This window comes from Pseudorca crassidens, chromosome 7 (assembly GCF_039906515.1).
Source record: "Pseudorca crassidens isolate mPseCra1 chromosome 7, mPseCra1.hap1, whole genome shotgun sequence".
NCBI lineage: Eukaryota > Metazoa > Chordata > Mammalia > Artiodactyla > Delphinidae > Pseudorca > Pseudorca crassidens.
The window spans coordinates 50,303,504-50,326,350 of NC_090302.1; the positions used below are offsets into that span (position 1 = coordinate 50,303,504).

General features: G+C 43.2%; 1 long non-coding RNA gene across 1 annotated transcript in view; it reads left to right on the forward strand.

Annotated features, from left to right (window-relative positions):
* The window catches only part of LOC137227798 (uncharacterized), a 123,436-nt gene that overhangs the window by 60,729 nt on the left and 39,860 nt on the right, over nucleotides 1-22,847 (forward strand). Inside the window, exons 2-3 of the long non-coding RNA XR_010945005.1 lie at nucleotides 16,252-17,079; nucleotides 20,658-20,774. This is a non-coding gene — a long non-coding RNA (uncharacterized lncRNA). The remainder of the gene's footprint in view (nucleotides 1-16,251; nucleotides 17,080-20,657; nucleotides 20,775-22,847) is intronic.

Below are 22,847 nucleotides of genomic sequence, written 5' to 3' on the forward strand. Positions count from 1 at the left end.
TGCTCTATTTCTGCATTTAACAAAAATAGAGAACCTGTTTCGTGCAAAGCAGGGGGCTTACCCCTTGGGCAACATAGTGAATGCGTAACCAAGGTCCCTGACTCCAGAGACTTCAGCTTAGTGACCCGCTGCTGATGAATTCTATACAAAAGGCTTTGGGAGCTGCAGTTTTGCTGTGAACGGGTGGGGGTCCTGAAGCTGCTTGGCCGCCAGTATAGGTTACAGCAGTTAGGAGATTGCGGACAGGAGACTGACTGCCTGATTTAAATATGTCCCCTGCCCACTTCCTACCTGTGTGGCCAGTGGGCAAGTTAATTAACCTCTCTGTGCCTCATCTGTAAAATGGGGTATACAAGTTTCTACTTAACAGGGTTGTTATAAGGATAAAATGAATTAATCTATGTGAAGTTTTCTTGGACAGGCCCTGGATCCTATTAAGTCCACAATAAATACTAAGTTGTTAATACATTTTAAAATAAAATTTTACTTAGGTAGTGTAGTGCAAAGGAATACGAACTGTGAAAGTTCTTTCGTATTTTAATATGCTTTAGAAAATGTCAAATATGTGTACTAGAGAATATCATCTTTATGGGTAAGATAGTGAGAAGAGGAGATAGAAAGTGTTAAAATTCTACCAAAGCCACCTTGGTACTTTGTGAATAGAGTAGATAAGACACACGTATAAATACTTAGGACAATGACAAGTGTTAAATGGGTGTCAGTGTTGCATGGGAGAGTATATACAACTAGGGGTGGGGGCAGTCAGGGAAGTCTTCATGGAGGAAGGGGCATTTGTACAGGGCCTTGAAAAACAGGGTAAAGGAGGTGGGATCTGACTGGCTCTCTGACAGTTCATTCTTTTGGTTGGGAGACATTTTCCTGCATTCAGGTAATTCTAAGCAGCACTTTATTGAGCGCCTGTTATGTAGATGTTAGGCATGGAGAAACCATTTCCCCCTTGTAAAGTGTCTGGAGATACTGTTTTTTTAATATAAATTTTATTAATTTATTTATTTTTGACTGTGTTGGGTCTTCGTTGCTGGGCATGGGCTTTCTCTAGTTGCGGTGAGCAGGGGCTACTCTTCGTTGCGGTGCGCGGGCTTCTCATTGCAGTGGCTTCTCTTGTGGAGCACGGGCTTTAGGCACGCGGGCCTCAGCAGTTGTGGCTCGCGGGCTCCAGAGGGCAGGCTCAGTAGTTGTGGCGCACGGGCTTAGTTGTTCCACAGCAGGTGGGATCTTCCCGGACCAGGGCTCGAATGCGTGTCCCCTGCATTGGCAGGCGGATTCTTAACCACTGAGCCACCAGGGAAGCCCTGGAGATACTTTTGATTGTCACAACTAGGCCGGGGTAGGGTGTATGTGCCCTACTGGCATCTAGTAGGTAGAGCCCAGGGATGCTGTTAGACATCCTGCTATGAACAGGAAGCACACCCACAACACAGAATCATCTAGTCCAAAACGCCAATGGTGCCAAGTCTGAGAAGCACTCACTAAAGCCACACTGGTAGAATCCACTGGAGGCAAAGAGAAGTGTGTTGGTTGTTGGCCTCGGCCCCAGACCCGTGGCACTAACAGTGAGGCCCTTCCTCACACACTCAGAACATGATTCCTTAGAGAGTTGAATTATTATTAACCAGCATGCTTAGCATGTTCTGGCATAGAAAGCGCCCCAGTACCTGCTCCAACTGCCTGCAAAGTTGAAATCACTGCCCTGTCTTTTCAGCCAAGGAAACAGGCTTGGAATAGCAGAGCAGAGAATATTAAGGTCTCCCAAGAATCTGTTCTTCTCCAGATTCTGGGAGGTGATCAAAGGCAATTGGGCACACCTGGTAAGAGGCTGCAGCCACCCCCACCCCCCCCCCCCCCCCCCGCCATGGATGTGCAGAGATGTGGAGGGACCCTGTAGGTACCAGTGCCTTTCCCCTGCTCACTAGGTTGCCTCCCCCTAAAGGCAGGTGCTAGGAGGTGGTGTGTGGCAACCCCAATGCCTATCTGGTTGAGAAGGGGGGGAGAATTTCCCTGGAACTCACATTGTCGGCCCTTAGGGTACTTTGATGAGATGTATTCTAGGACAGTGATTTGCAAAATATGCAGACCAGCAACTTTGGCAGCACCTGAGAACTTGTTAGAAAGGCAAATTCTCAAGTCCTATTCAGACCTACCCATCAGAAACTCTACGAGTAGGGCCCAGCAATCTGTGTTTTAATAAGCCCTCCAGGGAAATCTGAAGCACCTTGAGGTTTGAGAACCACTGCAGTAGGGTACATCTTGGGCAAAATTGTGAATTAAGCTGGTGTCACGAGGTTATCTTTCTAAATCTAAAATGTTAATCTAACCATAGCACTCCTGTTAGTTCCCTTTCACCACCATCAAGATAAGTGCTCTTAGCTAGTGGGAAGCAGCCACATAGCACAGGGAGATCAGCTCGGTGCTTTGTGACCACCTGGAGGGGTGGGATAGGGAGGGTGGGAGGGAGGGAGACGCAAGAGGGAAGAGATATGGGAACATATGTATATGTATAACTGATTCGCTTTGTTATAAAGCAGAAACTAACACACCATTGTAAAGCAATTATACTATAATAAAGATTAAAAAAAAAAGATAAGTGCTTTTTCCACTCCCTTTTGTGTACCCTACTCTCCGGGTAATCTGAGTATACCAATTAGGATTAGATTTTGTTGAGTATATCAGAGAACAAGAAAATAATGTTTTAAACAATTTAGAAGTTTATTTCTCTTTCACATCCAAAGATGTTGAGAAACTGGCATCCAGGTTTCTTGGGCAGCTCAACAAAGTTATTAGGCATCCTTCCGGCTCTCCAATCTGTTATCTGGGGTGTGGACCTTGTCCTCACAGTCCAGAATAGTTGCCAGTATATCAGCCATCACACGTGTATTCTAGGCAGCAGGGTGGAGGGAAAGGCATCCTCTCCCTTCAAAAGACACATTCTGGAATTTTCACCTAATACTTTCACTTGCATCTCATAGGCTAGAAATTAATCATGTGACCTTACTTAGCTGCAAGGGAGGCCAGGAAATGGAGTCATTTAGCTGAGCAGCCAATGTGTCCAACTAAAATTTGGAAATCCTGTTATTAAAAAAAAGGGGAGAATGGGAGAGGGATGGACTGGGAGTTTGGGGTTATGTGATGCAAACTATTACATATAGAACGGATGGACAACAAGGTCCTACTGTATAGCACAGGGAACTTTATTCAATATCCTGGGATAAACCATAATGGAAAAGAATATAAAAAAGAATGTGTATATGTGTATAACTGGGTCACTTTGCTGTACAGCAGAAATTAACATAGCATTGTAAATCATCTATACTTCAATTAAAAAATAAATTTAAAAAAAGGGGATGGGACTTCCCTGATGGTCCAGTGGTTAAGACTCTGCACTCCCAATGCAGGGAGCATGGGTTTGATTCCTGGTCAGGGAACTACCAAAAAAAATTTGGGGGGTGGGGTGAATGGATATTAGGAGGCAGCTAGACATCTTTGCCTTCACACACTACTCACAGTTCCCAGAACCAGCAATGCTTTCTTTCCCTTCTGGGTCATCCCTCATGTTGTTCCTTAGTTTTCCATCTCTTTGCCTGGTGTGGAAGATTGGATTTCTCAAAGAGTGCCACACAAATATTTATTTCATCTCACATGGACTCCAAAGTCTTTGACACTCCTCAGAAGTGATGCTGGGTGACTTCCAAGATTAGGTCATGAAAAGGATATAGGTTTCTCCTAACTCCATCGTTTTGGAATTCTTGCTCAGGGGACCAGCCATCCTATTTTGAGAAAATCCAAACTAGCCCAAGCAGAGACTACGTAGAGAGGAATTGAGGCCCCCAGTCCACAGCCAGCATCAACCACTAGACAAGTGAGCGAACCAGCCTTCAGATAATGCCAGCCCCAGCCTTAGAGCCTTCCAGCCGAGGCCCCAGACACCATGGAAGAGAAACAAGCTATCCCCATTGTGCCTTGTCTGAATTCCAGACCCACAGCATCTGTGAGCATAAAAGATATGGGCATGGGTTTAAGCCAGTATGTTTAGGGGTAATTTGTTCAACAGTCATGATAACTAGAACATGTGGCTATCTCCTTCTTTTCCTCTAGGATTCAACTTAGATGTCAGATGTGACCCTTTCCACAGTCTTTGCTGAAACCAACCTCTCTGTTCTCACAAGTGTGTCTTAGGCACCCTCCTCTGTGTTTCCACAGGCTGTGATGTCACTGTGACTTTCCTTATTTAGCTAAATAAGACACTCTATTGGTGAGTGAATGAATGAAAGAAAAAGTGAATGATGTTCTTCTTTGTTGGCCTCTTATTCCTCTAGGAATGCCTTTATTATCTTGGGTCTCACTGCCAAGGAATAGTATGGAATTAACTGATACTGGCCAGTAGAGATTTACAGAGTAATGTCATCCTCGAGATGTTTGTTTGTATTTTACTTGGAGTCTCAAAACTTTTAAGACCCAGTGAATGGATTTTTAAAATCTTACCCCTGAAAATAAATAAGTAAATAAATAAATAAATAGTCTTACCCCGAATCTGAAATTTCTCCAGTCTATACCGTCTCAGTGAGTATTATCTTCAGACACTGAATGGTTCTTGGCAGTAACCTGGGTTGTCACCCTCCCACCTCCACCTTCCTTTCCCTCAGTCCCCACACTCAACCCCTCAATGAGTTCTGTCAATTCTACCTCCAAAATGTATACCAAATCTGCCCAGTTTTTTTTTTTTTTTTTTTTGGTCCCTGTTTAAAACCATTCTCTTGCTTGGATAACTGCAACGGCCTCATACCTGGTCTTTCACCTCCCACCACAGCCAGCTGTTTCTTCGCACAGAAGGCAGTGTAAGAATGCCTCTCTTAAGGCATTCTTTTTTTCCCAAAACAATGATTTAGTGTTTTGCACAAATGATCTATGTTTTATAAAAAGTTAGGAGATTTGAAAAAACGTACTCAAAGAGAGCAAGAAATCACCCCTTGGAATATGTTTTCTACGGTAAATGTGTAGTGAACATTCTTCCACACAATGCAGTAGGTGTATATATTTGGTCTGTTGAACAAGGATGCAAGGCAAAACCAATCTCATTCTTTTTAATTTTAAAATATTTTTTATTTACTTATTTATTGGCTGCGTTGGATCTTCGTTGCTGTGCACAGGCTTTTTCTAGTTGCGGTGAGCGGGGGGGTTACTCTTCGTTGTGGTGTGCGGGCTTCTCATTGTGGTGGCTTCTCTTGTTGTGGAGCACAGGCTCTGGGCGCACAGGCTTCAGTAGTTGCAGCATGCAGGCTCAGTAGTTGCAGCATGCGGGCCCTAGAGCGCGTGGGCTTCAGTAGTTGCAGTGCATGGGCTCAGTAGTTGCAGCGCATGGGCTCAGTAGTTGCGGCATGCGAGCTCTAGAGCACAGCCTCAGTCGTTGTGGTGCACGGGCTTAGTTGCTGCATGGCATGTGGGATCTTCCCGGACCAGGGATCGAACCCATGTCCCCTGCATTGGCAGGGGGATTCTTAACCACTGTGCCACCAGGGAAGTCCCTCATTCTTTTTTAAATACATGAGTCTACCCAACGAGAATACAAGTTACATGAGAGGAAGCAGCTTGCCTGTTTTTGTTCCCTGATATGTCCCTAGAGCCAGATAAGGGCCTGGCATATAGAAGGTCCTCAATAAATATTCAATATTTGTTGAATAAATAAATTATTACTATGCAAATACTATCCATGGCACAACCAATATTTATATTTGATACATTTTCTTTCATGGACAGTTAGGTGTTTTCAATGGAGTTTTAATTGCCTTCCCCCAACTTGTGTTGTCTGCCTTGACTGTATTCTTACATTCCTCAGCTTCCCCAGGATTGTGTGAAATCCCTGGAATGTCCTGTCCTGCAGAAACCCCTCTCTTGGGAGGCTCCTCCCTCCTGCTCCAACCTGGAATGATATTCTTTTTTTTTTTTTTTTTTTTTTTTTGTGGTACGCGGGCCTCTCACTGTTGTGGCCTCTCCTGTTGCGGAGCATAGGCTCCGGACGCGCAGGCTCAGCAGCCATGGCTCACGGGCCCAGCCGCTCCGTGGCATGTGAGATCTTCCCAGACCGGGGCACGAACCCGTGTCCCCTGCATCGGCAGGCAGACTCTCAACCACTGCACCACCAGGGAAGCCCTGGAATGATATTCTTTAGGCTCAGGGCACAATTCCATCCTGGAACTCCCCATCTGAATTCCATGCCTTCCCTCTTCTGGGGTTACTTCCTTGTTTCGATGGAGAACAAGCTCCAGAAACATTCTAAGAAAGTGTATGGAGAAGGACGGCATCTCTACGTTTTCCTGGGGAAAGAGATCTGACCTCTGCTTACCCCTGGAACTCATCCTGGACCCCCTCCTCACCATTCCACCCGCTCCCCTTTCTAGTGCTTCCACTCGCCACGCCCTTCTGTCCCTCAGGCCTTTGCACTTGCTCTTCTTGCTGGAAGCTCTTTCTCCAGCTCATCCCAGGGGGACCCTTCTCATCTTTCAGGCCTCAGGTTGCATGTTCCCTCCTTAAGGAGCCCCGCTCTGAACAATGTACCTAACGGAGACCTTTCCCTCCACTCCGGTCTCTCTCCGTCACCTCCCTCCATTGATTTCCTTTGTAGCATGTATCCTAACTGGCAAGTATATTGTCTGTGTCTTGCTTGCTCACTGGATGTCTCCCACACTAGAATAGCAGCTCCACGTGTGTCCTGTTCACTGTTGTATCCTCCTGCTGGATGTGGTGCCAGGTAAACAGCAGGTGCTCAGTAACTATTTGCCAAATGAAGGAATGGATGAGCAGTGCTGCTGTGTGACCTGCTGCCTAAGCGTCATCTGTAGAACGAGGATGATAGTGGTATCCACCACATAGTGTAGTAAGAATTTAAATGAAATAAGGAGCTTCCCTGGTGGCGCAGTGGTTGAGAGTCCGCCTGCCGATGTAGGGGACATGGGTTCGTGCCCCGGTCCGGGGAGATCCCACGTGCCGCGGAGCGGCTAGGCCCGTGAGCCATGGCCGCTGAGCCTGCGCGTCCGGAGCCTGTGCTCCGCAACGGGAGAGGCCACAACAGTGAGAGGCCTGAGTACCGCAAAAAAAAAAAAAAATTAAATAAGGAATACGTTAAAAAAAATGATTATCTGCATATAGTTAGACCTTGACAGTTGTTATTCTCTTTTATTTCTCTGTCCCTGAATTCTAGGCTCAACTCTGACCCTGCTTGGGCAAACCTGAGCTAATCACAGAACCTCTTGGGCTGTCAGAATTTATTCAGTCAGGTATTTATTGAGTGCCTACACACTGTTCTAGTGCTGGAGATACGGTGATAAACAAAATAAACAAAAATTCTTGCTCTCATGGAACTTACATTCCAAGATGTCTGATGGCCTGGATACTTTCTCTGATATTCTGGGTCACTTAGGAATTGGTATCATCTGACTGAGTTTTGATTGGAGGAGGGGTTGAGGACTGGCCTTGTCTGACGAGTTGGCAGGTCTCCTCCGACTGTGCGTGTTTGAAAGTGAGTTTGCTTGATACGGCGCAATGTCTGATGATCTCAGAGCACGTCAGAATTCGAGGAGTCGGCTGACTGCCAGCAAAGCCTTCTGCCCAGAGGGTCTTGAGATGGGTTGCGGGGAAGAGAGCAGCCCAGGTGGTGAAAACAGCCAAGCGGCCCCACCTGCCTTGGGATAACATTTCTTCTGATTTCCCACAGCAAACCTTTCTGTATCCTTCTTGCTGGAAAAGAAAACCAGGTTTCTTACTGAAATGCACTCTTCTTGGGCCAAAGGAAAGTGTTGTGTTCATAGGTGTGTGTGTGGTAGGTGCTATAATGGTCCTCTCCGACTTGCCCCTAATTTTCAGATGAGGAAATGGAGGCCCAGAGAACTTAAGTGATGTGCCGATGATTGGAATGGGACTAGAACCCAGGCTTCTGGATTTCTGACTCAGTGCTCTGACCCTACAATCTTAGACAACAATAGTTTCACTAGTTTCCATATACAGGCAGACCTCATTTTATTTCCTTTCGCTTTATTGTACAATACTTCACAAATATTGCATTTTTTACAAAGAGAAGGTTTGTGGCAGCCCTGTGTGTCGAGCAACTTTCCCAGAGCCATTTTCCCAACAGCATTTGCTCACTTTGTGTCCCTGTGTCACATTTTGGTAATTCTTGAGATATTTCAAACTTTTATTATTATTATTATATTTGTTATGTTGACTGTGATCAGCGATCTTTTGCGTTACTACCACAAGAAGATTACAACTCGATGAGGGCTCAGATGATAGCATTTTTTAGCAATAAAGTACTTTTAATTAAGGTATGTACCTTGTTTTTTTTTAACATGTAATGCAAATTACACACTTAATAGACTATAGTATAGTGCAAACACAACTTTTATATGCACTGGGAAACCAAAAAATTTGTGTGACTCTCTTTATTAGGATATTCACTTTATTGAGGTGGTCTGGAACCGAACCTGTAATATCCCAAGGTGTGCCTGTATCAGTCCCAGGGAAGGGCTCTGATTGGTTCTGCTGGGGTCATGTACCTACTACCCCTTGGAGCAATCACTGTTGCTAAGGGGATGGGGTGATGTGATTGGTCATGCCAGGGGGCGTGGGCATATTGCCAGATGAAGGCGGATGGGAAAGCTTTCCAGGGTGCCCAAAATACGTGCTCTCCCAGTCCACCACAGGTGATAAAAACTTTCGTCTCCAAATCGCACTCATTCTTGCTTGGCTTTCAGCTTCAGCTCAGTGCCCTGACTCAGAGCCTAACACTTAACTTCCTGCCAGGAGGTGACTTCAGCTCTGGGGAGAAGCAAGCCCATTGTGTTTGCTTGGATCGATTGATAAGAGAAATTACCAAGGATGTTCTTTTCTGACATTTGCCAGGGGCAAATTTTTCTATAAGGAGGAATGAGAACTAGCCGTAAGTCCCAGGAGACTGATTATGGGGCCAGAATCTGAATCCCAGCTCTGGAATGCAAGTTGATACATGACCTTGAATTTACTGTAGATTGAGTTCATAAGCTATTCAACAAATTAATCGATCAATAAATCTAAAATGTTTTCGACAATAAACAGAAACATGTGAATTATTTAAATATATGCTAAATATGGAAACTTTCAGTGGACAGAAAAAAGGAGGTTTGGATTTATTTGCTGAGAGAGTCCCTGCAGGATCCCTTGGGGACATGTGTCATAGTGTTTGATCCTTGATCTGACAGATTAGGAAAGCTTCAGGCAGAGGACTCTCACTGTACAAAAACCTCTTAATGGAGTCTTGTTGAGAGGACAGGAAGAGAGAAGCATACGATGTATCTGAAATATCACTTTGGGAGAGTCCTCTTGTTGAATTTTTGTTAGTGTAACAATAGCCCTCAAACTGGTATAGCAGAAACATGTAGACTCTGTGGACTTAGATATATTTGCAAAGAATAATTTTTTAAAAAGTTAAAAACATAATTCTCATACAAATATGTACTGAGCATGTGTCAAAGATTAAGTGGAGAGGTGTTATGGACTAAATTGCATTCCCCCCAAATTCATAGGATGAAATCCTAACCTCCAGTCCTTTAGAATGTAACTATATTTGGAGATAGAACTTTTAAAGAGATAATTAAGGTTACATGGGGTCACAAAGGTGGGGCCCTAATCCAATATAACTGTTGTCTTTATAAGAAGAGGAAGGAACACCTGCGTTGCACAGGAACAGAGAAAAGACGATGTGAGGCAGCAAGAGGGCAGCCGTCTACCAGCCAGGGAGGGGGGCCTCCGAGGAAGCCACCCCTTTGGCACCTTGATCTTGGACTTCTAGGCTCCAGAACTGTGAGAAAATAAATTTCTGTCATTCAAGCCACCCAGTCTGTGGTATTCTGTTATGGCAGCCCTAGAGAAGTACAAGAGAGAACCAGCAGGAAGGCAAAGGTGGTTTCAAAGAGGATGGAAGAGGGCTTCCCTGGTGGCACAGTGGTTGGGGGTCCGCCTGCCGATGCAGGGGACGCGGGTCCGTTCCCCGGTCTGGGAGGATCCCATATCCCGCGGAGAGGCTGGGCCCGTGAGCCGTGGCCGCTCAGCCTGCGCGTCCGGAGCCTGTGCTCCGCGACGGGAGGGGCCGCAGTGGCGAGAGGCCTGCGTACCGCAAAAAAAAAAAAAAAAAAAAAGAGGATGGAAGAGACTGAGCTATATGGACAGTGATAATGAGAGTGCTGGAGTGAGATTGCTAAGTTAGAGCCACGACAGGTGAGTGTCCTTCAGGTCTGTAAAACTAGAACCTTCCGGGTACCTTCCTAGACAAGAATCGTTTGCATCTTTTTTTTTTTTTAAATATTTATTTATTTGGCTGTGCCGGGTCTTAGTTTAATGGCAGCATGCAGGACCTTTGTTGTGGCATCCGGGATCTTTTTTTTTTTTTTACTTGTGGCATGCGTACTCTTAGTTGCGGCGTGTGGGAACTAGTTCCCTGACCAGGCATCGAACCCAGGCCCCCTGCATTGGGAGCACAGAGTCTTAGCCACTGGACCACCAGGGAAGTCCCAAGAACCGTTTGCGTCTTATCAGTCTTCTACAAGTTGACGTTCTTGAGACCTAATAAATACCAAGTAACAAGTCAGACTTTGTCACATTGTCCTAGAGCAGAGTTTGTCATCAGTGGAACTATCGCCATTTTGGACTGGCCGATTCTATGTTGTGTGGGCCGTCCTGTGCCTCATGAGATGTTTAGCAGCATCCCTGACCTCTACCCGGTAGACGGTAGTAGGATCTGCTCCCCCGTCCACTTGTAACAATCAAAATGCTTCTAGACAAAATGCTTCTTGCCAAATGTTCCTTGGTGGTAGGTGGGCAAAACTGTCCCTAGTTGAGAACCACAGTCCTAGTATAACTTTGAATCAAAGGCCCAAAGCCATCTTTTTGCCTGACTTCCAAGTTTTAGATAACTGTCATTAACAGTATTCATATTTCTGCCCCTCCCTATTGGTATGACTTTGGTCTGTTTTTTAACCTGAGTTTCTGTTTCTTTAGCTGTAAAACCAAGCAACACACCTTTACCTCAGACTTTTGTGTGATTAAGTGAAACTGTATGTGCAAAACAAAGACATCATCTAACCCTTGTCATGCACTAGGCCCATGATTGGCCATGTCCACACACCTGTGGCCCCAGAGGGCTGAGAGCTCCCCTGGGACCACTTTGGCTGGTGGAGCACAGACATCTCCACTTCAGGAGATGGCAGGCCCGTACGGATCACTGAGAAGCCAGGGCCCGGCAGCCGATCTGGGCACCTCTCCTCACTGCTGCAGGTGGGGCAGAGGAGTGGGGTCGTCTTGGCGAGACTTAGGTGAGGAACGGGGAGTGGCTGGGTACCCACCCTTCTTTACCCTTGGCCATCGTGGTGTTGCCCTCTCTCCTCCCCCTAACCTGATGCTGTTGTCAACCCCTCCATTGCTTTCTGCGAGGACTCTGGCCCTGCCTGTTCCTCTCTCCTCTGGCTTAGGCAATCAGGGTACCACAGTAGGGGGCAGGAATTCCATATGGAAGTGTAACGGGCATCTTTGTTGCTATCCTTGCACTTCTGGTTTTCGGAGGTGAGCTTGTTGATCAACTGAATTGAATTTATGTGTGTGTGTGGTTTTTTTAAAATTTTTTTGGAGTGTAGTTGATTTACAATGTTGTGTTAGTTTCAGGTGTATAGCAAAGTGAATCAGTTATACATATACATATATCCACTCTTTTTTAGATTCTTTTCCCATTTAGACCATTACAGAGTATTGAAAAGAGTTCCCTGTACTTATAGAGTAGGTCCTTATTAGTTATCTATTTTATATATAGTAGTGTGTATATGTCAATCCCAATCTTCTAATTTATCCCTCCCTACCATACGTGTGTATTGTTAACATATTTTAATACTTTGGTAGGATTTGAGGGGAAAGGGGCTTTTGTGGTCCCAGGCCCCCTCCCTGAAGGAGGAGACAAGGGATTACCTAGGAAGCCACTCTCAGACTAGCCCAGCTCCCTCCGTGGGACACCCCGGGACTCCATCGTCCAGCAAAGGGGCCCGCGTGCATGGGGCCCTGGGACTGGGGAAGGGGTTATGTTATGGTTTCTGTCTTCTTTTTCTTTTCTTTTTTTTTAAGCTGCTAAATGTGTGGTAATTTTTTTTTTTTTGCATGGGGTAGTGGTTCAGAACTGGTTCATCCTGAGGTGATAGAACCCTCTCCCATCTGTGGGGACAACTGCTCCCCATTCCCCAAGTATAGAACACCGACGGGTGCAGCCTGGGCTTAAGGCTCTCTCTGGAGTGAAATGACACTACCTCCCGGGAAAAGGAGAACTGAGTCAGAGCACTTGGTGAGCGCCTTCTCTCCAAGCTCTTTAGCTCCGCTTCTCATTCCCGCAGTACCTCGCTACCTGAGTGGAAGCCATACGAACTAATATACACAAGCTATTAATTATAGGAAGCACTCTGAATTATCATATTAGTGAACCAACCTGTGTGAATCATGACTTGTCAGCAAGGTCATATGCTGCACCGGGCTGTAGGTAGGCCCTGGGAGACGGGGAGTGCTCAGGTCAAGGGCAAGGCAACTGGTCCTAGATCCACAGCACCATTTGCTGACCCTGGGCAAGAAGACCCTTAATCTCCCTGGATTTCAACTGCCTCACGAATAAAATTGTGAGAATCACGTACTAGAATTTTTTTAAGAAGTGGGGGTAGGACCTATGAGCAGTGATGTCCTGGGTGGGAACTCAGGCTCATTTCTTGTAGAAATGGTGCAGCTGGGTGGCCCACTATTCACCATTTAACAAATGTTTAATGAAGCCCCACTGTGTGCCGGCACTGTTTTAGGGGCTGATGATACAATGGTGAGCAAAACAGGCAAAAATCTCTTCCGTCTTGTATTCTAGTGTGGAGAAACTGACGATAAACCAAATAAGTTAAATAATGTGTCAGTTGGTGATAGGTGGTATGGAGAAAAATAAAGCAAGGAAGACGGAGAGGAAGTGTAGTGGCCAGACCCAGATGGCCCTCCAAGGATCCCCCCTGGTATTCACACTCTCGTGTGGTTCCTTCCACATTGTACCGCATTGTACCAGGGTTAGTCTGTGTGAGCGATAGGATGTGGCAGAAGTGATGGAATGTCATGCCTGAGATTAGGTCTTAGAAGACTGTGACTTGCTTCTTGGACTCACTTTCTGATCACTCACTCTAGGGGAAACTGGTGGCCATACTTCTTGGACTCACTTTCTGATCACTCACTCTAGGGGAAACTGGTGGACAGTCAGGCAGCATACGAAGAGGCCTACATGGCCAGGAGCTGAGTTACCCAGTCAAAAGCCAGTGAGGAAAGGGGTTTGCCAACAGACTACAACTTCACGTGAGACCCTGGACCAGAGCTCAGAGGAAGCCTTTTCCTCAGTGCTCTAGAGTTGAGAACGTAGACTGAATGTACTTTCTGCATGGCTACCATCACTAGGCCCTGTGCTAAGGAGTTTATGTCTACTATCTCACCTAATTCTCCTAACAGCCATACTGAGTGTACCATTATTGTCTCCATTACAGACCAAGGCTCAGAGGCTAATTCATAGGCCCAAATCCTCCAGCTGGGAAGTGTCTGAGCTGGGACTCACACTTGGGTCCTTAAGGTCTCATGATCTTGCACCTCTACTTTGCTCTTTTCAGGCCGGGCTTGTGATGTAACACGTACGCCCTTTCCCTTCCTTGTTTTATCTCTTGTCCTCCAAATCATTCCTAAATATTGACATTGATTGAGCCCTCTGGCCCCCGGGCCACAGGCGTCCCTCTATTTCACCTCTGGATTGTCAAAGGCTGGCTCCAGTATTCACGAGGATGAAGGTCTGTCCCACTCCAGGTTCATAGTTCCTGAAATCTTGTAAGAACATTTAACAGGAGATCTACCCTCTTGACAAAGTTTAAGCGCACGATACAGTATATATATATTTTTTATATATATATTTTTTTATTTTTGGCCGTGCTGTGTGGCATGCGGGATCTTAGTTCCCCAACCAGGGATCGCTCCCACGCCCCCTGCATTGGGAGCGCAGAGTCTTAACCACTGGACTGCCAGGGAAGTCTCACGATACAGTATTGTTAACTATAGGCACAGAAGGTCTCTAGAACTTATCTTGCGTAGGGGACACTTATACCTGTTAAATAGCAGCTCCCCATTCTCCCCTCACAGGTCAGGTTCGGCTCCAGCCCCCTGTGTCCCCTATAAAGGATATAAACTTCCTGCATTTCCTTAATTCTGGAACTTGCTCTCTGGTGCCATTGCGTGCTCCTCCTTTCTTACTGTTTTTATGTAACTTCCTTTTGTATTAGAGAGGTATCTAATTATTAAGATAATGAGAGGTGGGATCTCTCACTTCTCAGGTTTTTGCTCCATAGGCTATGAGGCACGTTGGTTCTCCTGCTGGGAAAACAGAGATTTCAATGGAGGGCACACACCCAAATGCTGTAGGGGCCAGGCAGTTACTGGAAGTGAGCAGCAGGCCCTATGGAACACATGGCCATCTTGGAGTGCCTTTCTGTTTCCTGTGGTGCTGGAGACACACGCATAAGCACGATTTCACTTTTCTCAACACTGATGTGAAAAACCCACAGCACAAGCAGGATGATAAGCAGCAACTGTCATGGGCTCTGTGCTGTGGTGATAGTGGGGTGGGCTGGGGAGGATTGTGGAACGCAGAGAAAATGTTTATATAAGGTGTGGCTGCAACTCAGGACGGCTGAATAACATCCCTTGGGAATGCAGGCCTACTGTGTACAGATATTCCAACAGAAGACCACCATCTTGGGTGATTTGGGTATATAAAATTGACTTTTTTTCCTTTTTTTAATTGGAGTATAGTTGATTTAGAATATTGTGTTAGTTTCAGGTGTACAGCAAAGTGATTCAATTATATATATATATATTTTTTCAGATTATTTTCCATTATAGTTATTATAAGATATTGAATATAGTTCCCTGTGTTATACAGTAAATCCTTGTTGTTTATGTATACTAGTGTGTATCTGTTAATCCCATACTCCTAATTTATCCCCCCACTCTTTCCCCTTTGGTAATCATAAGTTTGTTTTCTATGAAAATTGACTAATTTTTAATTTTTGAAAAATACTTTAAAAATACTGTATAGGTCAGTATAATGCAAGTCAAACAAAACATTTACGGGCTCATTCGGGGTTCTAAACCTTGGCTGCAGGTTAGGGTCACCTGGGGAGCTTTTAAAAGTGCTGATACCAAATCACACCCCCAGCCAATTAAGTCAGAATCTTGGGAGGCAGGATGAGTCATCAGTATTTTTCAAAATGTCCCAGGTGATTCCAAAGTGCAGTTAAGGTTCAGAACTACTGGGCTTGACGACCATTAGTTTGTGACCTCTCATTTCTAAGGGCATGTTTCGGCAGGAGGCTGTTATGAGTGATCTGCTCCACCTGGGCCTTTTCTAGCGTTCATTGGCAGGGGTGCTAGATCACCAGGTGTCAGGTGCCCTGGATGGGCCCTCCAAAGGAAAACATTAGATGCTCTCCTGTTCTATTTCTCTTGAGGGCCCCAACTCTGTCATGAAATGTGGGTTTTTATGGTGATGGCAGAAGAGGTCCCTGAGAAACTCATATGTTGTTTTACCTTAAATGGGTGCAAAGCCTCTTTTCATGGTCCACACTATCTGATTTAACATCTTGTCCTGGGTACAATTTCTTATTCAGTCACCTGGGTATACTGTCTATATGTTATATGATAATGACTATATGTCATGCACGTGCACTCACATTGCAACCATGTGACAATGCCCAGTGGGTAGGTATGCACAAAAAATCATCTTCAAGGTCTCAGGACTGAGTATGGCGGGCCTCCCCAGATACCATGGTATTATGGTGGTATTAACGATGGTGGGCAAATGGCAGTTCTGATATTCCTTCCCCCCTCCTCAGGTGGAGGTATTTCCCACAATCCCATCCTTGACTGCTGTCTTGTCTCTCTTGAATCACTTACTTTGGCTTGCACACTCATACCTCTTAAATCTCTGCCAAGAATTCTTATTCTCTGCTGAGTTCCAAGCCCATATTTCCAACAGTCTATTAGACATTTCCACCTGAATGTCTTATAGGAACCATGGACTCAATGGTTAAATAATAAATCCTGAATTTATTATTATTTTCAATAAATTTGTTACTCTCTCTCCATTTGCTTTGTTTTTTTTTTTTTTTTTTTAAGGAATTTACTGAAAGGACACAGAAATGAAGAATTGATAAACCAGAAGTAAGGAGGATAGGAGCCCAGGAAACTTGCTGATTCACAGCCTCAGATACACATGGGTAGCCTTTTAAGACGCTGTCTTTGGATGACTCATTTACAAGTACCTCCAATCCCCATGTGTTTCTGCTCAAGATTCAAATTCCTGAGTGAGATGAGCTGGTTGGCCTATCTTGGGTCATGTGCTCACCCCTGACTTTAACTCAGGTGGGTGGAGCCTGTGGTTGGAAACCCACCAGAAACAGACGAAATGGGATAGGTGCAGGTCCAGCAGGGTGCTGTTACTAGGAGAAGGAGAAGAACTTCCAAGGAGGGGAAAAAAGGTTTTATAAAAACTGTCCTCATCTTATTAATTTAAACATTATGGGGACTTCCCTGGTGGTGCAGTGGTTAAGAATCCACCTGCTGATGCAGGGGACACGGGTTCAAGCACTGGTCCGGGAAGATCCCGCATGCCGCAGAGCAACTAAGCCCATGCGCCACAACTACTGAGCCTGCATTCGAGAGCCCACGAGCCACAACTACTGAAGCCCACGTGCCTAAAACCCGTGCTCTGCAACAAGAGAAGCCACCACAATGAGAAACCTGTGCACCGCAACAAAGAGTAGCCCCTGCTCACCACAAATAGAGAAAGCCTGTGCGCAGCAATGAAGACCCAACGCAGCCAAAAAATAAATAAATAAAAAAAATAAATAAAAAGATAAACATTAGGAAATGCATTTGTGAAAAGCCAAATAATGAGGAATGTAGACTAATACCTTACTCCTCATCTTACTCTCATCCCCAGAGGTAAGTACTACCAAGTTATGGTGTTCTTTATAGATATTTTTGGTACATTTAGGTACTGTAAATATATATGTAAACTTACATGTATATACACATTAATATAACTATTTTTAAATGAATATGATGTACTGACTTCACTTAATTTACAGATCTTTACCATTTCAAAACTTACAGCTCTACCTCATTTGTATTTTTACAAGTAAAGTAATTCATGGGCAACATTAATTTAAGCAGTTCAGAAGTTTATAAAATGAAAAGTAAAAATTTCCCTCCTTCTAATCCACATTTTCCTAAATTCCTAGTGCTGTTTCCCAGAGGTAACCACTGTTAAGTTTCTTTTGTATCAGAAGAAATACTTTAAGGTAAACAAGTAGGGCCTATTTCTAGGACCGCTCCCTTTCTTTATCCCAACAATATTACAACGCTGATTATCATGTTTTTCAGCCCATTTCCATAATAGAGCAACATCAATAGTATCAGTGGATGGATGGATGATTGCCAAGATTTTTGTTAAGTAATGTAGTACTTGTTAAGTTACTGTCAGTAAACTTTCTCCATCTTCTAAACTTCCTGACTCCCCGAATATATTTTTTCCGTATAACAGAGGCCATGCCAATTTTAAAATCAACATTTTATAGATATCCTTGCTGCTTATAAATCTGATATAGAAACTGGTGTTCAAAGATCTTCTACATTATTCTGCTAATAGGAAGGAAACAAACTAGAAGCTGGTTTGTCAAAATCCAGTTAAGTATCTCTCTCTGGACCAGAAAATGCAGTATTACATAAGCAATTCTTGGGGAGATAGATATTTGCAGGTTTTTTTCTTGTTTGAAGTCTGGGGGAATACTTTTCTTCTCATAAAATATTTTACAGATAGAGAGGAAGTTAGAATTGACTCATAACAAGCCTTCTTATACTACTGGCCGTTTGGAAACAGCTACGTAAGCAGTAAAGGGGGGCATCAGCTGGTGTGTTCCCACTAAACAATTTTGGGGGCGAAAGGTTATCTTGTCTTCAGATGAGCACACAAAGCAGGGCTGGCTCTCCCCTCTTCACTGGGCTCCACGCAGGACATTCTGGACGCATCGTGGCCTGCTTCTCTGATTTTTTCCCATCAAATGAAAGAATTTATATGACTGCAGAGGGATCCCCATTCCCCTTAAATGCTAAGGACTCCCCTGCTCCCCAAGACCATGAGGAAAAGAAGAAGGGAAAGTGGAAAGATGTTGAGTGTAGTTATTCTGTGCTGGCTCTGGGACAACTAAATACTTAATGTTCTGACCTGTAAACAAAGTATCGAGCTGTTTCTTGTATGCACCCTGTGCTCATTCTAGACTCTGTTCAGTTTTTCTAATTGAACTTCAGAGACTAATGCCATATAAACTTGTCATTGAATGGCACATGGCTGCTTCTCAACCAACTGTCCCACCTCCAAAGCATGGGACTACTGCTAAGAAGGCAACTTAGTAGTAATTGTTCTTTGCGTATCAATTCTGTTGAACAATCTGGAGGTAATTATTATCAGAAATGGGCAGAATTTTATTCAGTTGCCTGTGTTGAAAGCAAAGAGGGGGTCTCTAAGATTATTCTGTGGGGAAGACTTAGAAGTCCCACCTGCCAAGGCACTGCCTTGATCCAAAATGCGGAGGGGCAATGTTCCCCGGCTGCTATGTTCTTCTTGAGGGAATGTGGGTTTCCCTTTTGTGGAAGTTGGGCTCCTCATGCTATCAACACTAGTTCTTTCCTCCTTCGCCTCCCCTGCAATCAGACCCTCACTGAATATGTAGTCAATCCCCGTTTATTGGTCCAAGATTAAAACCTAAGCTCAGAACCGGTATTGCACGCAGTATATACACTTGCTTAACCAACACTTGCTGAGTTAACTGGAAAGAATTCACAGTTACAGTAGAAACCTTCTAATTGGAGTCAAGCAATTGGGAGTTCCTCTTTATTTTCATTCCAGCCTGCAGGGCCAGGTGAAAGCATAGCTAAAAGTGATGTAGCCCAGGTGTGTAATCAGAACTGCAGGTACGCAGAACTGACTGTCAAACTTAAAGGACAGGATGAAGAGAAAATGAGATGATAAATGGTTATGTCTGTTAGCTAGGTGTTTGCAATGGGGGATACAATCTATTGTATAGAATTGACAGGGGAGGGCAGTCAAGGGTCTCTTCTGGTGGGTGTTCTGACATGGTGACCTGAGGGAGCGATGAAGGGCCCATCACTTATACACTCTGTCTTCTCATAAATTCCTATGGTATGTTTTTAATAATTCATAGAATAGACAGGAAATCAATAAGAATATAGAAGACCTGAACAATACTATCAAACAACCGGACCTAATTGACATTTATAGAACATTCTACCCAATAACAGCAGAATAAACATTCTTCTCAAGTGTTCAAGGAACATCTACCAAGATGAACCATATTCTGGGCCATGAAATAAGTCCCAATAAATTTGAAAGAATTATGTCATACAAAGTATATTCTCTGATCACAATGGAATTAAATTAGAACTCAACAACAGGAAAATTCTTAAAGTCCCCAAATATTTGCAAACTAAATAATACATTTAAAAGCAGCCTGTGGATCAGAGAAGAAATCAAAAGGGAACAGGAAATATTTCAAACTGAATTAAAAAGAAATCACCCCATATCAAAATTTATGAGATGCTACTAAAACAATATCTAGAAAAAAATTTACAGCACTAAAAGTCTGTATTAGAAAAGATTTCGGATCAGTGACCTTAGTTTCTATCTTAAGAAGCCAAAAGAAGAGCACATTAAACCCAAAGCAAGCAGAAGAAAGGAAATAATGTACATTTAAAAATTTTAATTTTTTATTGAGATGTAACTGACATGTAACATTTTAGTTTTAGCTATGCAACATAGTTTGATATATATTTTGAAATAATTACCACTATATGTTAATATCTATCACCTCACAGTTACCATTTTTTCCCTTTTGACAGAACTTTTAAATCCTATCTCCTTGCAACTTTCAAATATACAATACAGTATTGTAGATTTGACTGTAGTATATTGTATATTTGTCACCATGCTGTACACTACATCCCCAGATTGTATTTATCTTACAACTGGAAGTTTATACCTTTTGGTTCCTTCCACCCATTTCACAGTACATACTTATAGTACAATATTACTGTCTATGTTTAATAAACTTTACATTAACTCTCTATGGCTATGTTAGTACTCGTTACAAGTTTGTGCTCTTAAACATCCTAAATCTTATCCCTGTATCCCCCCATCCCCTGTTAACCACTGGTTTACTTTTTTTTTTTTTACATTCCACATATAAGTGATATTATGTAACATCTACTTGTCTTTCTCTGTCTGGCTTATCTCACTTAGCAAAATGTGCTTAAGGTCCATCCATGTTGTCACAAGAAAGCCGGATATCCTCCTTTCTCATGGCTAAATAATACTACATTGTGTATATATCACATCTTTGGGTTTTCATTTCCTTTGGGTATATTCCCAGGAGTATTGGAATTGCTGGATTGTGTGGTAGGTCTATTTTTAATTTTTTGAGGAACTTCCATATTGTTTTCCACAGTGGTTGGACCAATTTACATTCCCATCAACAGTGTATAAGAGTTTCCTTTTCACCACATCCTCTTCAGCACCTGTGGTCACTTGTCTTCTTCATGATAGCCATTCTAAAAGGTGTGAGGTGAGTTGTTTTGTTAACTGATCCTTTTTTTTTTTTTTGGCCACACCGTGCAGCATGTGGGATCTTAGTTCCCCCACCAGGGATCGAACCCACACCTCCTGCATTGGAAGTGCAGAGTCTTAACCACTGCACTGCTAGGGAAGTCCCTCTTATAGTTGTTTTGAATTGCAGTTTTTGATGATTAGTGATGTTGAGCACCTTCTCATATGCCTGTTGGCCATTTTGACAGCCTCTTTGGAGAAATGACTATTTAGTTCTTCTGCCCATTTTAAAATAAAAGCTTTTTTGTTGTTGTTATTATGTTAGTTCTTTATATATTTTGGATATTAACCCTTACCCAATATATGACTTGCAAAAATTTTCTTCCATTCTGAAGGCTGCCTTTTCATTTTGTTAGTAGTGTCTTGGCTATGCAGAAGATTTGTGTTTGGTGTGGTCCCATGTGTTAATTTTTGCTTTTGATGTTTGTGCTTTTGGTGTTATGTTCAAAAAATCCTTGTCAAGACCGACATCGATGAGCTTCTTCCCTATGTTTTCTACAGGAGTTTTATGGTATCTAGTCTTATGTTTAAATCTTTGATCCATTTTGAGTTAATTTTTGTGACTGAGGTGAGACAGGGGTTCAATTTCATTGTTCTGCATGTATTTCTCCAGTTTTTCTAGCACCATTTGTTGAAGAGACTATCCTTTCCCCCATAGGGTATTCTTGGCTCCCTTGTTGAATATTAATTGACCATATATGCCAGGATTGAATTCTGAGCTCTCTATTCTTTTCCATGGGTCTATATGTCAATTTTTGTGCCAGTGTATATTATACTGTTTTATTACTATGGCTGTGCAATGTAGTTTGAAATCAGAGAGTGTGATACATCTGGTTTTGTTCTTTTTTCTCAGCATTGCTTTGGCTATTCAAGGTCTTTTGTTGTTCCACACAAAATTTAGGATGGTTTCTTCTATGTCTGTGAAGAATGCCTTTGTTATTTTGATGGGGATTGTGTTGGATCTGTAGATGGCTTTGGGTAGTATGGCTATTTAAACAATATTAATTCTGCTGATCCATGAACATGGGTTCCCTTTTCCATACATCCCTGCCAGCATTTGTTATCACTTGTATTTTTAGAATAGCTATTCTAACATGTATGAGGTGGTATCTCATTGTAGTTTTGATTTTCATTTTCCTGATGATTAATGATGTTGAGCAACTTTTCATGTACCTGATGGCCTTTTGTATATATTTGGAAGATAACTATTCAGTTCCTCTGCCCATTTTTTTTTTTTTTTTAATCTTTTTTTTTTTTTTTTTTTTTTTTGCGGTACGCGGGCCTCTCACTGCTGTGGCCTCTCCCGTTGCGGAGCGCAGGCTCCGGACGCGCAGGCTCAGCGGCCATGGCTCACGGGCCCAGCTGCTCCACGGCATGTGGGATCTTCCCGGACTGGGGCACGAACCCGTATCCCCTGCATTGGCAGGTGGACTCTCAACCACTGCACCACCAGGGAAGCCCCCTCTGCCCATTTTTAAAATCAGATTTTTTTGGTTATTCAGTTGTATGAGTTCCTTATGTATTTTGCATATTAATCTCTTAACAGATACATGATTTACGAATGTGTTCTCCCATTCTGTGGGTTGCCTTTTCATTTTATTAATGGTTTCCTTTGCTGTACAGAAGCTTTTAATTTTTACTGTTTTAATTGAGATATAATTGAGATTATGTAAATTTCAGGTATACAACATGTTGACTTGATATAATGGTAATAAGTGTAACATTAGCTAATACCTTTATCATGTCACATAATTATCAATTTTTTTGTGGTGGGTATACTTAAGATCTAGTCTCTTATCAAGTTTATCTACAATACAATATCTTTATGTTTAATCACTATATTGCACATTAGATCTCCAGGATTATTTTGTACATCTAAACAACATCTCTACTGTTTCCCAATCCCCCCCACCCCCAGCCTCTGGTAGCCGTCATTCTACGCTCTGTTTTTACAAGTTAGACTTTTTTAGATTCCACATGCTAGTGATATCATACAGTGTTTATCTTTCTCTGACTTATTTCAGTTAGCATA